General features: G+C 48.0%; 2 long non-coding RNA genes across 2 annotated transcripts; both read left to right on the plus strand.

Annotated features, from left to right (window-relative positions):
* Positions 1-395: 395 nt before the first annotated feature.
* LOC143838935 (uncharacterized) lies at positions 396-6,284 on the plus strand. Its single transcript, XR_013231482.1, has 3 exons — positions 396-578; positions 3,876-3,953; positions 6,035-6,284. It is a non-coding gene; the product is annotated as an uncharacterized LOC143838935 (long non-coding RNA).
* A 6,041-nt stretch (positions 6,285-12,325) lies between these two features.
* On the plus strand, positions 12,326-14,274 carry LOC143838936 (uncharacterized). The gene is made up of 3 exons (XR_013231483.1): positions 12,326-12,365; positions 13,316-13,415; positions 14,191-14,274. It is a non-coding gene; the product is annotated as an uncharacterized LOC143838936 (long non-coding RNA).
* The last annotated feature ends 581 nt before the right edge of the window (positions 14,275-14,855 follow it).

Raw genomic sequence — 14,855 nt, forward strand, 5'->3', positions numbered from 1 at the left:
CCTTCCCCAGTCGTTACCGTTTACCCCCCAGCAAGCTGGGTACTCATTTTACCGACCTCGGAAGGATGGAAGGCTGAGTCAACCTTGTTAAGTAACTTAGGAAATTTCTATTCCAAATGATTTCTTTTCTTTTCTTGCAGGTTTGTTTTTAATATCTAAGAACATTACAGTAAACATTCAAATGTAACTAAGGAAGTGGAATCTACACCTATTGGGAAATCTCTACAGTTTTTCTGTGTATATTTGAAGAATATGAGTCCAACAAACACCATCAGCTAATTGACCTGTTTGTTTAAGGGTTATCTTTCCCAATTGGTTTTTTTTTTTTCTTGGATCACAGCAGATTGGCCAGTTCCACCCTAGGGAGGGGCTCTGTGACCTATAAAGGTCCGTGTCTTTTTCACTTGAACATCACAGAACTTCCCCAGAGCAAAACTGAGAACAGGATAGATCCCAAACGGGACGTAAAACCCAAGTCAAGGCCGACTACAGGAAGGACCATGAAGCTGCAACTTGTCTGCCTGATCTTCGTTCTTCTCAGCATGACCACCCAAAGCCTCCATGCCTTCAGAATTACGGTGAGAAGAAATTAGCAATTACAGATAGGGTTGCCAAGAAGTGGCAGGAGATCTCATTAATTATAGAGTTGGAAGGTATCATCGTTCATTTTGCCCAACCTCCTGCTCAGTGCAGGATCAGACTAAATATAAGTATCTGTTCAGCCACTGCTTGAAGATGGCCAGTGAGGGGGAGCTCACCACCTCCCTAGGCAGCCCATCCCACTGCTGAACTGTTTGTGTAGTTTAAACCAGGGGAAGTCAACCTGTGGCCCTCCAGATGTTCATGGACTACAATTCCCATGAGCCCCTGCCAGCAAACGCTGGCAGGGGCTCATGGGAATTGTAGTCCATGGACATCTGGAGGACCACAGGTTGACTCCCCCTGGTTTAAACTGATTCCAATGCGTCCTGTCTTCTGTTGCCTGTAGGCACCACTCCAGGCCCTCTAAGTTACAAATACTTAAAGACAGCAATCATGTCCAGGGGACCAAACCCTATGAGGAAAGGCTGAGGGACTTGGAAATGTCCAGCCTGGAGAAGAGGAGGTCGAGAGGGGACCTGAGTGCTCTCTTTAAGTATTTGAAACGTTGTCACTTGGAGGAGGTCAGGGAAAGGTTCTTTTTGGCAGCAGAGGTTAGGTCTTGCAGTAATTGGTTTAAACTATGTGTAGAATAATGAGCCTCTTGTGGCGCAGAGTGGTAAGGCAGCGATATGCTGTCTGGAGCTGTCTGCCCATGAGGTTGGGAGTTCGATCCCAGCAGCCGGCTCAAGGTCGACTCAGCCTTCCATCCTTCCGAGGTCGGTAAAATGAGTACCCAGCTTGCTGGGGGGGTAAACGGTAATGACTGGGGAAGGCACTGGAAAACCACCCCGTATTGAGTCTGCCATGAAAACGCTAGAGGGCGTCACCCCAAGGGTCAGACATGACTCGGTGCTTGCACAGGGGATACCTTTACCTTTACCTTAGAATAATATCAGCTAGATATCAGGGAAAAAATTTCACAGTCCGAGTACTTCAGCAGTGGGATGGGCTGCCTAAGGAGGTGGTGAGTTTCCTCTCACTGGCAGTCTTCAAACAGCACCTGGACAGATCCTGATCATGGATGTTTAGGCTGATGCTGCATTGAACAGGGGGTGGGACTAGATGACCTGGATGGCCCCTTCCCACTCTGGGATTCTATGAGTCTAGTTCTGCATTTGGATGGGCTGCCTCGGGGGGGGGGGGGGAGGGAGATAAGAGGGAAGAAGAACAAGAAGTTGGTTCTTATATGCTGCTTTTCTCTACCCAAAGGAGTCTCAGAGCGGCTTCCAGTCACCTTCCCTTTCCTCTCCCCACAACAGACATCCTGTGAGGCAGGGGAGGCTGAGAGAGCCCTGATATTACTGAAGAAGAGTTGGTTCTTATATGCTGCTTTTGTCTACCCGAAGGAGTCTCAAAGTGGCTTCCAGTCACCTTCCCTTTCCTCTCCCCACAACAGACATTGAACAGGGGGTTGGATTAGGTGGCCTTCATGGCCCCTTCCAACTCTAAGATTTTATGATTCTTTGTCCCCTGCCAACCTCTTCTTCTTCAGGCTGAACATTCCCATGTCCCTCACCCCTTCCTCATAGGGCTTGTTCCCCCGGTCCCAGATCATTCTCATTGCTCCCCTCTGTATTATAGATAGGTCTCTATTTCTGCTTCAGTGCAGAGCTCCCTACTGTTGGAAGAAGGACCGGTCAAGCGAACAAGGCTTGGGGGGGGTGGGGGGTTGAATTAAAATATGGAAGGGAAAATCTGGACCTTGTCATTTCCTCCCTGTTCGGCATCGGGGCTAAGGTAGATCCTGGCGATCTCCTGGCAAGACAAATGATCTCTACAGAACATTCATTGCTGGTTTATTATTTATTTATTTAAAACATTGATTCCATTATCCCTGGAAAATGACTGCTTTGGAAGGTAGACTGCATAGCATTAAACCCTACAAGATCCCTCCTTTCCATAAATCTCAAATTCCCAGACTCCACCCCCAAATCTCCAGGTATTTCTGGACCCAGAGTTGGCAACCCTGGTTAGCACTTGGATAGCTCATGGAACTGAAGCTGCAGAGAGCTGTGCTTCTATCTAAACTACAGTATAATTAGCATGTGCAATTTTTTTTTGTACTTTTTGTCCCTTATTCCCCATTGTTCTGTTTTGGTCACCCTACCTCACACAGGTCAGTTACCCTTCATCAGTGAGCATGGGGGTCAACAGCACAAGACGTTATTACTATTAACAGAATTAATTGTATTACTGATATCAGTATTATTTAGGCCTGTAAAGGGAGACGGGGTTGTAATCAGTATTTGTTACTGTGAATGAGGAAGTGCAGTCTGGTCACCGTTTGAGATTAATTAATATAAAGTACCAGGAGGGAGTCTTGGGGCACAGACCAGCAATTTACATATAGAATCATAAAATGATAGAATCATAGAACCATAGAGTTAGAAGGGGTCATACAGACCATCTAGGCCAGGAGTCCTCAAACTTTTTAAACAGGGGGCCAGTTCACTGTCCCTCAGACCGCTGAAGCCTGCGCGGGAGGGGGAGATCACCACCTCCTTAAGTGGCTGATTCCAGTGATGAACTACTCTGGCTGGAAAATCCCCCCCCCCCCAATATCTAGCTGGTATTTCCCTGCACATAATTTAAACCCATTACAATGGGTCCTATCCTCTGCTACCAGCAGGAACCTTTCCCTGCCCTCCTCTAATTGAAATCACATCCCCTCTCAACCTCTGGATCATCTAATCTGGATCCTCCTTGTCATTCTCCTCTGAATCCTTTCCATTTTGACCACATCTTTTTTGAAGTAAGGCCTTAAGAACGGCACACAGGATTCCGGGTACTATGACATTGTGTGATTTTGATGTGATGTCTCTGTTGATGTGGTGCAAGACTCCATGCGCATTCTTTACCACCAAATCACAGTGGCTGCTCATATTTTGTTTAGAGTCCACAAGTACCCTAAGATCTTGTTCACACACATTCTGCTCCCCAGAAGTATATCTCCCATCCAGTATGCATGCTTCTCATTTTTGTGACCCAGATGTAGAATTTCTTCGGCACTTCTTATTGATTTGAATCTTGTTCTCATTTGCCCAATTTTCCTGCATGTTCAGAACTCATTGAACTCTATCTTCTGGGGTGTTCGCTACTCCTCCCAATTTGGTGTCATCTGCTGATATGATGAGGAGTCCCTCATCCAGATAACTGGGGGGGAAAATTGAAGAGTACTGGATCCAGTACCTAGAGCAGCTAAAACCGATCTCTGTGTTGCATTCTGTTTGCAGACACAAGTCAACAAAGACCTGGTGAGCTCAGAAACCTACAATGCAGAAGAGGGCGTGGCTGAGACTACTGGCCTGCAGGTAAGATCCATCCTAGGGTTGAAATATTCCCCTGTGGAAGCAAGGGGGCAATGTGGTACTGAGGTCAATTCCACACCAGCAAAGCGACTCTGGGCTGTCACTGGTGCATTGCTTTGGACCTGCATGCTCCGCAGGATACTGTGTCCCTATGGGGGACACATTTTAGCACCAGATCTGTTGCATTGCTGATATGTGTCCATCCAGGAAACACAATGGTGGCATAAATGTTGTGCTACATAGGGGGTGGGGGTGGAGGGGGTGTTATTTTGAAAGAAGAAGCAAAGGTTTACCTTTCTGCAAAATTAAAACAGAAGTCCTGGTCCATCCCGCTACGCCATAAAGCACCACAAAGCTGTACAGGGCATTTTTTGTCCCCTGCAGGTTTCTGTGGGTGGGAAGGAGGCAGGCTCTTCCTATCCAGAAGGGTCTGCCATAAAGCAGGCCCCATTGGCCCCTGCAGCACCAAAAGGGAACACAAAAGGATCCTATTTTCCCTTAGCTTGGGGTCTCTGGAGCCCAATCTGTGCCAGGCCCAGGAGGACAGCAGCCTGGTGGCTACATCATATAGATATGGGGTTTAGCCCTGGGCCCATACTGACACTGTCCCAGCCTTTTCTGCCTGTGCAGAATTGGCCTGAGAGAAATAGATACAAGAAGAATCTATGTTCATTCATCTCCCAGTCTTGTGGCAGGAGGGGGAGAGGGGGAGGGGGAGGGTGTCCCTGTGTCTGTGCATGTGAGTGTGTCTGTGTGTATGACAGAGACGGAGGGGGCAGGAACCCAGGAAGAGGTCAGGGAAGAAAGAGAGAAGGAAGGAAAAGAGAGGGGGATATGTGTGTGTACGGGGCAGGAATCTGTGTGTGTCTGTGACAGAGAGAGAGAGGGGCCAGGTATGTATTTCTACATGCCCTGTGACAGTCAGACTTTGTTTGATGGCACTAAAACTGCAAGGGGGGGAATAGTTATAGAGATGGAATATAACCAAACAAACAACAAAGGGAAAATGGACCATGCACCGAGCAAACAGAATCTGAACATTCCGTGTAAATCCTGGCAACCTAATTTAATGATGCAGAACAGGCAATATGTCTTTTTCAACAATGTTTTTTTTTCAACAAGAATATGTTTCAATTAGAATATATTTAATATATTCTAGTTGAAAAAAAGAGCCTCTTGTGGCGCTGAGTGGTAAGGCAGCACACATGCAGTCTGAAAGCTCTGCCCATGAGGCTGGGAGTTCAATCCCAGCAGCCGGCTCAAGGTTGACTCAGCCTTCCATCCTTCCGAGGTCGGTAAAATGAGTACCCAGCTTGCTGGGGGGTAAACGGTAATGACTGGGGAAGGCACTGGCAAACCACCCCGTATTGAGTCTGCCATGAAAACGCTAGAGGTGTCACCCCAAGGGTCAGACATGACTCGGGGCTTGCACAGGGGATACCTTTACCTTTTTACCTTTAGTTGAAAACATTGTTGAAAAAACATATCATATGTTCTGCATCTTTATGTTAGGTAGCCAGGTTTTACACAGGCCTTTTGTTTTCTGTTTGCCAAGATGGAATATGGCCACCCTATAGCCAGAGATGTAGCATCAAGTAGTCCTTGGCAGGGTCTGGGCACTGCAAGGTTTAGACCAGGGGTAGTCAACCTGTGGTCCTCCAGATGTTCATGGACTTCAATTCCCATGAGCCCTTGCCAGCATTTGCTGGCAAGGGCTCATGGGAATTGTAGTCCATGAACATCTGGAGGACCACAGGTTGACTACCCCTGGTTTAGAGTGCTGCAAGAATGACCAAGGGTAGCCCCGTTCTCTATGAAATCCCCTCCAAACCATCTCTCTAGCCTGGAGATGAGCTGTATATCCGGGGGATCTCCAGGTCCTACCTGGAGGCTGGCATTTGAGCCAGAAAAACCTAGCCACCCTGCTGATGTAAAAATGGGGATTGTTCATGACTTCATTATATTTTACATCCCACCAATTTCCAAACGTGACTCCGTGTGTTTGGATGAGGTTGGAAGTGGAACCTCTTTATCTGGGACCAGCAGTCTCCGAGGTGTTCAAAGCTTTCCTCTTCCCACTACAGGGCTTGCTGCAGAGGTCCAAGCGCTCCATGGAATGCAGATTGTGTTGCTTCAACGGAGGATGCGGAGTCTGCTGCAGTTTCTGACAGCCCCCCATTCCAGCCCCACACACGAACCCCAGACCCCCCACATGGCCCACAGAGCTGTCCTCCTCTTCCCTTGATGCCTCCTGAATTATTTCTTCAGTGTTTCACTTTGTATCTTCTTTTTTTTTCCTTTGCCTTGGCATTAAAAAGATTTTTCCCTCAAGAATTTGACTGTGACTTTCCAGTTGGCACGCACACACAAATACACACACACAGCCACGCACACAAATACGTTCTTCTTCATTCAGTTAAATGCCCTTACGAACACCTTCCAAATTGGCCACATTCTCTAGATGAGCTGATCTCCATCACCAAGAGAACAACTGTAACATTAGGAGGACTCCAGCCATCACCTGGAGGATGGCAACCCTACCTGCATTGTGTAACAGCAACCCTGCGAGGTTGGGTAAGCTGGGAACATACAACTGACCCAAGGTCAGTCAGCAAACTTTCAGAGCATGTCTTCCTCTGCATAGCAACCCTGGCCTTCCTTGGTGGCTTCCCATCCAAGCACTAATAGTGGTCAACTCTGCTTAGCTTCTAAGCTCTGAGAAGAATGGCCAGGCAGGGCTATTTAGGCTGCTCTCACTTCCTAATGGACCCCTAACAGAACAGGAAGTAAAGCTCATGTTCCCTGCAGCGAGGAGTCCGAAGGGATTGCACCAATCATACCTGCCTGGGAATTCTGGGAGGTAACCTTTACCATGTGGGAAGACGCAGGGGGATAACTGTGCTAGTCTGAAGGAGTAGAACAACATGAGAGTTGTGTAGCACCTTAAAGAACAATTTTCCAGGGTTTAAGCGGACATGAATCAAAGCTTACTTGGTCAGGTGTGAGCCTTGACCCAGGACACGTGGACGTGGACTGAAATACCCATGCTCCTCAACTTCTCAGAGTGGGTCATATTTTTACCTTTCCAGCCCTCCAAAGTGCTTGGGGTAAAAGGTAAAGGTAAAGGTATCCCCTGTGCAAGCACCGGGTCATGTCTGACCATTGGGGTGACGCCTTCCAGCATTTTCATGGCAGACTCAATAAGGGGTGGTTTGCTATTCCCTTCCCCGGTCATTACCTTTTACCCCCCAGCAAGCTGGGTACTCATTTTACCGACCTTGGAAGGATGGAAGGCTGAGTCAAACTTGAGCCAGCTGCTGGGATTGAGCTCCCAGTCTCATGAGCAGACCTTTCAGACTGCATTTCTGCTGCCTTACCACGCTGCGCCACAACAGGCTCTTAGGGTAGGTCTCCTTAATTCATTGGCTAATGTAAACTACACAAATTGGGGTTCCTCTGGAATTACACCTCATCTCCAGGTGACAGAGATTAGTTTCTCTGGAGAAAATGGCTCATTTGGAAGGTGGATTCCATAGCATTGTACTCCACTGAGGTCTGGCCCCATCCCAAATCTCACCTGTTCCTGACACCACCCTCAAAAGTCTCCAGGTCTTTCAGAACCCAGAACCATTCTCAAAACTGTTTAAACTGTTTAAAAAGTTGATACTTCCTGTGAAAATGTTACATGTTGTCCTAAATCTAGTCATAATGAAGGAAGGAAATATGGTCACCATCTCACATTGCACACTAATGTTTTGCTCAAATACCAGAGCATCGCCAGGACATTGCTGGCGTGATTATATCATTTCCTGCATGATGCCAGCTATGAGGCCTGGGCCTTTCTCTCTGGGTAAGCCCCCACTAAGTCCCACCAGTGGCCAGGAAGGATTTGGCAGTCATTTGTGTTGGACATTCTAAGGGTACAATCCTACGCTGAGTAACCCTGCTGGAGACGGGTTGAGACAGGAGTCGCTCTGTTACAAACGTTGGGTTATAACACTGGCACATTGTCATAATGTGCTTTCAGAGGGTAGCCGTGTTGGCCTGCAGTTGAACAGACAGATTCAAGTCTTTAGAGACAAAGAAGAATTTCAGGACAGGAATTTTCCAGAGTTCAAGCTCGTTTAATCAGACACAAGAAATGGAGATCTCCCGGGTCTTTTTATACTAGTCAGAATGTGTGTGTTTGTGTGTGTGGTGGTGGTGGTGGGGGTGTGTTGTTGTAACGAATGCTTGTAAAGGACACAAAGGCACAATGTATCTTGTATTCTGTTTGCTTAGAGCAGAAGGGCATTTACTTGACTCCCAAAAGAGGTACAGAATCACGCCTGGGTAGCTGAACCCTGGAGCCTGGCTTCTTGCAAAAGGAGGTCCCAAAATGCTCCTATTTCCATAAATCTGCAGCAGACACCCAGGAGCCCTCCTCATTCCTTTGCTCGTTGACTGGCTTGTATCATAAATCTGCAGACGAGCAGAATTTGATACCGAGTATACAGTGGCCTTCTGCCAATGGGGGGGGGGGGGGGAAGAAAACGTCCACCCATTAACCTCTGGTTCTCTCTCATTTTGGTTCTCTCTTTCGACCCCTTCCTTTCCCAGTCCCCTTTCTCTACCTGTCTTTTATTCCTGTAGGACGTACTGGTTGCCAACTCTGGGGGCCATTCCGCACCAGGATCTATATAGCAAATTGGTCACGGAACGAAAAAACGCCATTTTAAATAGTGGAATTCGTCATTATGCATACCTGGCTTTGTAGTGGAATCCAGTCGTGTTTCTATCGTTTCCCACAGGTTTCCGGTCTCAGCAAAAATCGCTACCCAGGAAGCAAGATTGCCAAGCTTTGTCCCGCCCCTGGCCGTCAAGCAGCCAATGGGCGGCCGTTATCATGCTCCCAAAAAAAACCCTTTCCCTTTAAGGAAGGTTTAAAAACACACACACACACACACACAAACGTTGCAACGAATCTGCATTGATTCGTTACAATGGAGAGACCCATCTAGCTAGCAGGTGGTGTTTGAGCTGCCGTTTCATCGTTGCCACGCTCCCCCCAAGTGAAAAAAAATACCCCCCCCCCCGCACGGGCGCAATTTTCGGCCGAAAATACAGTGAAAAATAAAGGGAAAATAAACCAGCAAACGGGGCTGTGTGTTGCTTCGTGCTTGGTGACTTAAAACAGCTCTGGGGAGGGACTGCAGCCAGGGAAGCCTCACTGGGTAAACGAAGGCTCGCCGGTGCGTTGATCTCCTCTCACTCCGAGAAAAAAAAATGGCAATCGCTTCGCTGGAAGGTGAGAGCAGAGACCTAGGGGGAGGGACTTTGCAGAAACCACAACAATGGTAACGCACAGAACTTTCCCGCTAGTGTTGCAAATTGGTTGCAAGAGTGGTGAATCCACTTTTTGGGATTTCCCTGAACGAAGCTCTTTCTGCAGATCGGTTTCAGGAGTGTTGCAGATTGTCAACGACATTGTGCATAACAGCAAAACAGTAGGGATTTCAATTTGTAAGCATTGTGCTATTTTGAATGAGTGCGGAAGACCCCTGGCTTGGGAAATTTCGAGAGTTTTGGAACAGGTGTAGCCTGGGGAGGAAGCTCAGCCAGGATGTGATGTCATAGAGCCCACCCTCTGATGCTGCCATTTTCTTATTGGGAAGCCTGTAATTCTGGGAGAAAGACAGAAATCCCCTAGAGCTGGGGTGGTCAAAGTGCGGCTCTCGAGATATTAGATTCAAGTAGATATCCGTATTGGTCTGAGCAGCACAACAAAACCAAATCAGAGTCCAGTGGCACCTTTAAGACCTACAAAGATTTATTCAAGGTGTGAGCTTCTGAGTGCAAGCACTCTTCGTCAGACTAAGAACAGACCATTTATTCATTTATTCATTTATTTATTTATATTTTTATACCACCCTTCCCTACTGCTCTGGGCGGTTTACATAAAACATTTTGGAACATTTACACAGAACACTCTCAATATAACAGTATAACAATAACAACAACACACCAACTAGAACAATTAGAACAGCACTTCAACAATAACTTTGCCACTCCCTCAGCAGGTTTGATCTCTCAGTCTGGGGGGGGGGGACCAGTAGCTGTTATGGGTCAATCGGCCCCACCAAATGCCTGGTGGAAGAGCTCCTTTTTGCAGGCCCTGCGGAATTGTGGAAGTTCCAGCAGGGCCCTGATCTCTTCAGGGAGCTCATTCCACCAGGTGGGGGCCAGCACTGAAAAGGCCTCTTTAGGGCCAGGGATCCGTAGCCATTTGGAGGTGGCAGAGCGTAGCGCTCTTCTGGGGGTATAGGCAGGGAGGCGGTCTCTCAGATACACTGGGCCCAGACCACATATGGCCTTAAAGGTGATTACCAAAACCTTAAGCTTAATCCGGAATTGAACTGGGAGCCAATCGAGATCTTGGAGTACCGTCCGGATATGAGATCTCCATGATGTCTTAGTGAGAATCCTGGCAGAGGCATTCTGCACCAGTTGTAGTTTCCGCATCAAGGATAAGGGTAGAGCGAGTTACAGAAGTCCAGTCTGGAGGTGACCATCGCATGGATCACTGTGGCTAGGTGCTCTAGTTCCAGGTAGGGAGCTCGTATTTTAGCTTGGCGGAGGTGGTAAAATGCCAGCCGTGCTACCTTTGTGACCTGGGCTTCCATTGTAAAGGAAGCATCCAGGATCACACCCAGGTTCCTGGCGGAGTGAGTCGCTGGGAGCTGCACACCGTCCAGTGGAACTGTCATGACCATCATGACAGTGGGAATATAAAGTTAATTCTGTTAAATTAACAAACTGTGTCACAACATCCAAATACAGCCATATAATAATTCTTTGCTAAAACAGCCAAACAGTCCCCTCGAATTCAGTTGTAGTTCACAAAAACACAGGAGAAATAAAACTGTCTATGTTAGTGGCTAATGGCTGTCACTTAAAAATTTTCGCTTTCCCCATCTCTCTACCCAAGTGTGAAACATTCCTGCAATTAGAAGCTGAGCTGGCAAACATCTTGTCCTGAGACCAGAGAATAATAAAATCAGAGTCTAGTAGCACCTTTAAGACCGACAAAGATTTATTCAGGGCGTGAGCTTTCCAGTGCAAGCACCCTTCGTCAGACTATGATCTTCTTACATGACAGGAAATATATAGCAAAAATCAGTTCTGTTACATCTGTGTCACAACCAGATACAGCCAATGATAATCCTTTGTCAAAACAGCCAGAGAGTTGAATATGAACCAGAAAGACCAGAGAGTTAAATATGACTTTCCTTTTTTTAAATTTAAAATTTTCAAGTATTACTTGGCTAACTGTGGAATCCATAATTTTATGGCTGGGGCACATGAGGAACTGTATTAAAGGGTCGCGGCATTGGGAAGGCCGAGAACCATTGCCTTAGAGGAATAAATGGGTTGATTCCAAAAACTTTTAGATTGTGTTAGATCCCAGCTTTCATTTTCGAAAGGAGTAATGTGCAGCCACAGCTTTCCAATTATAACTCTACAATAAAAAGGGCTAGAATGCTAAAAATGAAATGTGGGGAAACGTACATGGTTGCGATCTACCAATAAGTTATATTGTCACAGTGTCATTTCTGTTTTATTATATCTAGGTATATCAAAACCAGGAACATCTCAGCTGGCATTGACACTCCTTTGTCAATAAAATCCTGAAGAGCGACTTTAAGACAGAAGGACGGAGGCAGCCCAGGTTTCCTGCTCCAGCCCTGCTGCAGCTGCTACTTTCTGGCTTAGCTTCTGGAGGCTGAAGTAGTACCTCTAGAAAGCTTATGCCTGTGATTTATTAATAGTCAAACCATTGATTAAATGCTGAAATATCACCGAATGCTTTCCCAAACTGAAGGACACCAAGGAAGTCGTCCATATGGTCTATAACATGGTGCCCCCACCTTTCCTGCCACCCATCATGCATTGCCAGAAATTGGGCAGGACCAAGTAGGCGTTGTGCCCAACAAGACTTCGGATAGGCCCCTGGTGATGTGATTGGCTGTGTCTGTCTGGCTTTTTCTCCATTTTATGGCTGCACCCACCAGATTGGGTCAGGAATCGCAAGCATCCTGCAGGCTCCCAAGGGCTGGAGACCCCTGCTCTAAGAGGCACAAATTCCTTGGATGGGCACGAGGGAAGGCAGCTCAGCCCCTGCTTTCTTGCCCCACTTTCCAGCCCCCTCCCTGCCCAGTTCACAAGATCAGCCTCCCTGAGCAGCCGGTGCCCACGGAACCCCCTCTGCTGATGTCACTATCCCGGGGTTCCGGCATCCGTGGCAACGGAGGAGGCAAAAGATGCTTCCAACAGCCCTCGGGCTCATTTGGCTCTCTGTAGCTGAAGAGTTCAGGAGCAAAACTGAAGATGGGTGGAGAGGGAAATGAAATATTGTGTACCGAATGTATTTTAAATGTAAGAAAGGACGCTCTTCTGGAAGGAGATGGAGGATGGGTGGGAACTGGAGAGTTTGGGCAGGAGGAGGTGGCCTTGGGTTGGGTGTGGGACCCTCTTCAGGGAGGAATCTGGGGCAGGGGGAAGGTAGAAGTCTGCTGCCATGAGGGCTGCTGCCCTGAGCTGGGCCTGAAGAGCATGAGATGGGTGGCAAGATGTGATTCAGATCCACCTAATCAAGCCCAAGCCCAACTGTCTCTTGGCCACCAGTCATCAGCTACCCACCCACCAGGAGCCACCATCTCTTCTGGTCCTCAAACTGTTGGGTCTCTGACTCAAGAGCCAATCGGAGCAGATTCAGGGTGGCATTTTCTGCAATACCGTCCAGGCATTTCGGCCAGGGATGGTCAGAATGTGGCTCTCCGGAGGTCACAGAATCAGAGAATTGGAAGGGGCCTCCAGGGTCATCTAGTCCAAAACCCTGCACAAGGCAGGTGATAAGACAACATATGGTCATGTTGACCTGCCCCCCCCGCCTCCCAAAATGGCCAGTGATAGGCTTGGAAGGGGTGGGAAAGGCAGAAGCCTTAGTTGGGCATGGACACAGCTCTGCTTCCCAACCGTATTCTGCATGATTGCACCACTTATGGGGTTTCTAGAAGCCTAAAAATGACCCAGTGGGTTCTCAAAGGTAAAAAGGTTGAGATAGCCTGCTATAGCCACTGGAATATGGGGCTTCCCATCCAAGGTCTCCATGCAGAGGAGAGTAGTGAAAGGGGGTATGGTGGAGTTCAGCGAGGAACTGAGGAGTTTAGGCATCTGTTTCCTGATCTGAGGAAGGGAATGGCAGTCAGGAGCTCCCAGGAATGTCTGGCTGATGGGATCCAGGCAATAGAGAGGGACTTCCCGCAGGTGACTTTGGTTTGGTTTGAGTCACAGTTCCGTCTTCTTCATGTTTCCTATCCAAACAGGAATTTCTGTTGATTGGCCTTTTTGACGTCATTACCATAATGTTTTTTATCATACAAGTGGTGAAGATCACACTATCACAAAGAACTGAAGAGGTGCAGGGTAAGTAAGTGTGAATTTATAGGAAGAAGGACCATCCGTTGAGTGGAGGAGCCATGGGGCTCTTCTGTGAGCAGGTCCAAGAAGCCAGAAGAAGAAGAAGTCTCTCTCTTGGGACCCACTGATGACAACCCTCTCCATCCCCCCATCAGACCATCCCAGTTTCCTCGGCTGTCCTACGAATGTTCTTTTCATTGCAGTGGTGATCTAGAGGGTCTTCCTCTTGCCCAGTCAAATCATCGAGATCTTGACAGGGGGTGGGGGAGTGGGGGTCATACAGGGTTCCCCACAGAGATAGTGGATGGCAAAGCTCAGTGGGTCCGATCTTGCTTATCACTATTGTTGATAGAGTTGGAATAGGCAGGAGAAGCACAGCCCCTGGTTGCTTAAAGGAATAAAGTGGCCTTATTATGAAGAGAAACAACTGTGCATAGAAAGAGGAGATAATAGACCTCATTAACAGGGAGGTCTGAAGTTGTTCAACTGCTGTTCTGGAGGCAAGCAGGGAGGAAGTACGCTCAAAAGAGCAGGAAGTCCCCTCTTGAGCCAATCAGGACACAGGAGGAGATAATTTGGAAAAACATCAAGAAGTTCCTATTTAGTTTTCTAAATAGACGTCTCCTCCGATGCCCCTTGGAGGACAGCATTCATGTTCTACTCCATCTGGCACACCGCAGAGCTTGCAGATTCTGACAACCACAAGGCTCACTTTGGCTTCTTACAGGACTTCTTAAGTGGTGACGGACTGGATGTTCAGTATGGTCTAACTTTTCCACAGGTCCGGAAGAACAAAGGCCTGAAGAGCAGATTTCTGTTGAAGAGCCGGTGAGTACATGAGACATGAAAAAGGATTTGATGTGAGTACGAATTGGGGTGTTCGAGGTCCTCAAGGTCCTTCTGCTGACAGGGGAATCCAGGAATCACAGTCAGGAGAATCATCTGCAAGCGGCAATAAAAGCACATGGGGCTTTATAGAGGTGCATACATTTATTGATTGATTGATCCATCCTCTCTGTTACCAGGCTCGGGAAGCTGTTCATCACATTTGGCATAGGGTGCCCGGGGTGGGTTAGGGTGGGGAACGCTCATCGTTACATCCTGGCCTCAAACGTATGCCTGAAGGGAATAGGGCTGCCTTGCAGGCCCAGCGCTGTCAGGGCCCTCCTCTCTGCTGGGAGTGGAGTTCACTGGGCCCTGGCCCTGGTCGAGGCCAGTCGCTCCTGTGGAGGGACAAGGACCACCGGGCCTTGGTGAGACTGTAGCTACCAAAGTGCGGAAGAGATGAGAGCACCTTGGGTGGACTCACAGCCAGGTCAAGACCTGCAGACTCCCAAGGGGACTTTTGTTAACCTGGAGCAGGGGTAGTCAAACTGCGGCCCTCCAGATGTCCATGGACTACAATTCCCATGAACCCCTGCCAGCGTTTGCTGGCAGGGGCTCATG

The sequence above is a fragment of the Paroedura picta genome, chromosome 5 (genome assembly GCF_049243985.1).
Source record: "Paroedura picta isolate Pp20150507F chromosome 5, Ppicta_v3.0, whole genome shotgun sequence".
NCBI lineage: Eukaryota > Metazoa > Chordata > Lepidosauria > Squamata > Gekkonidae > Paroedura > Paroedura picta.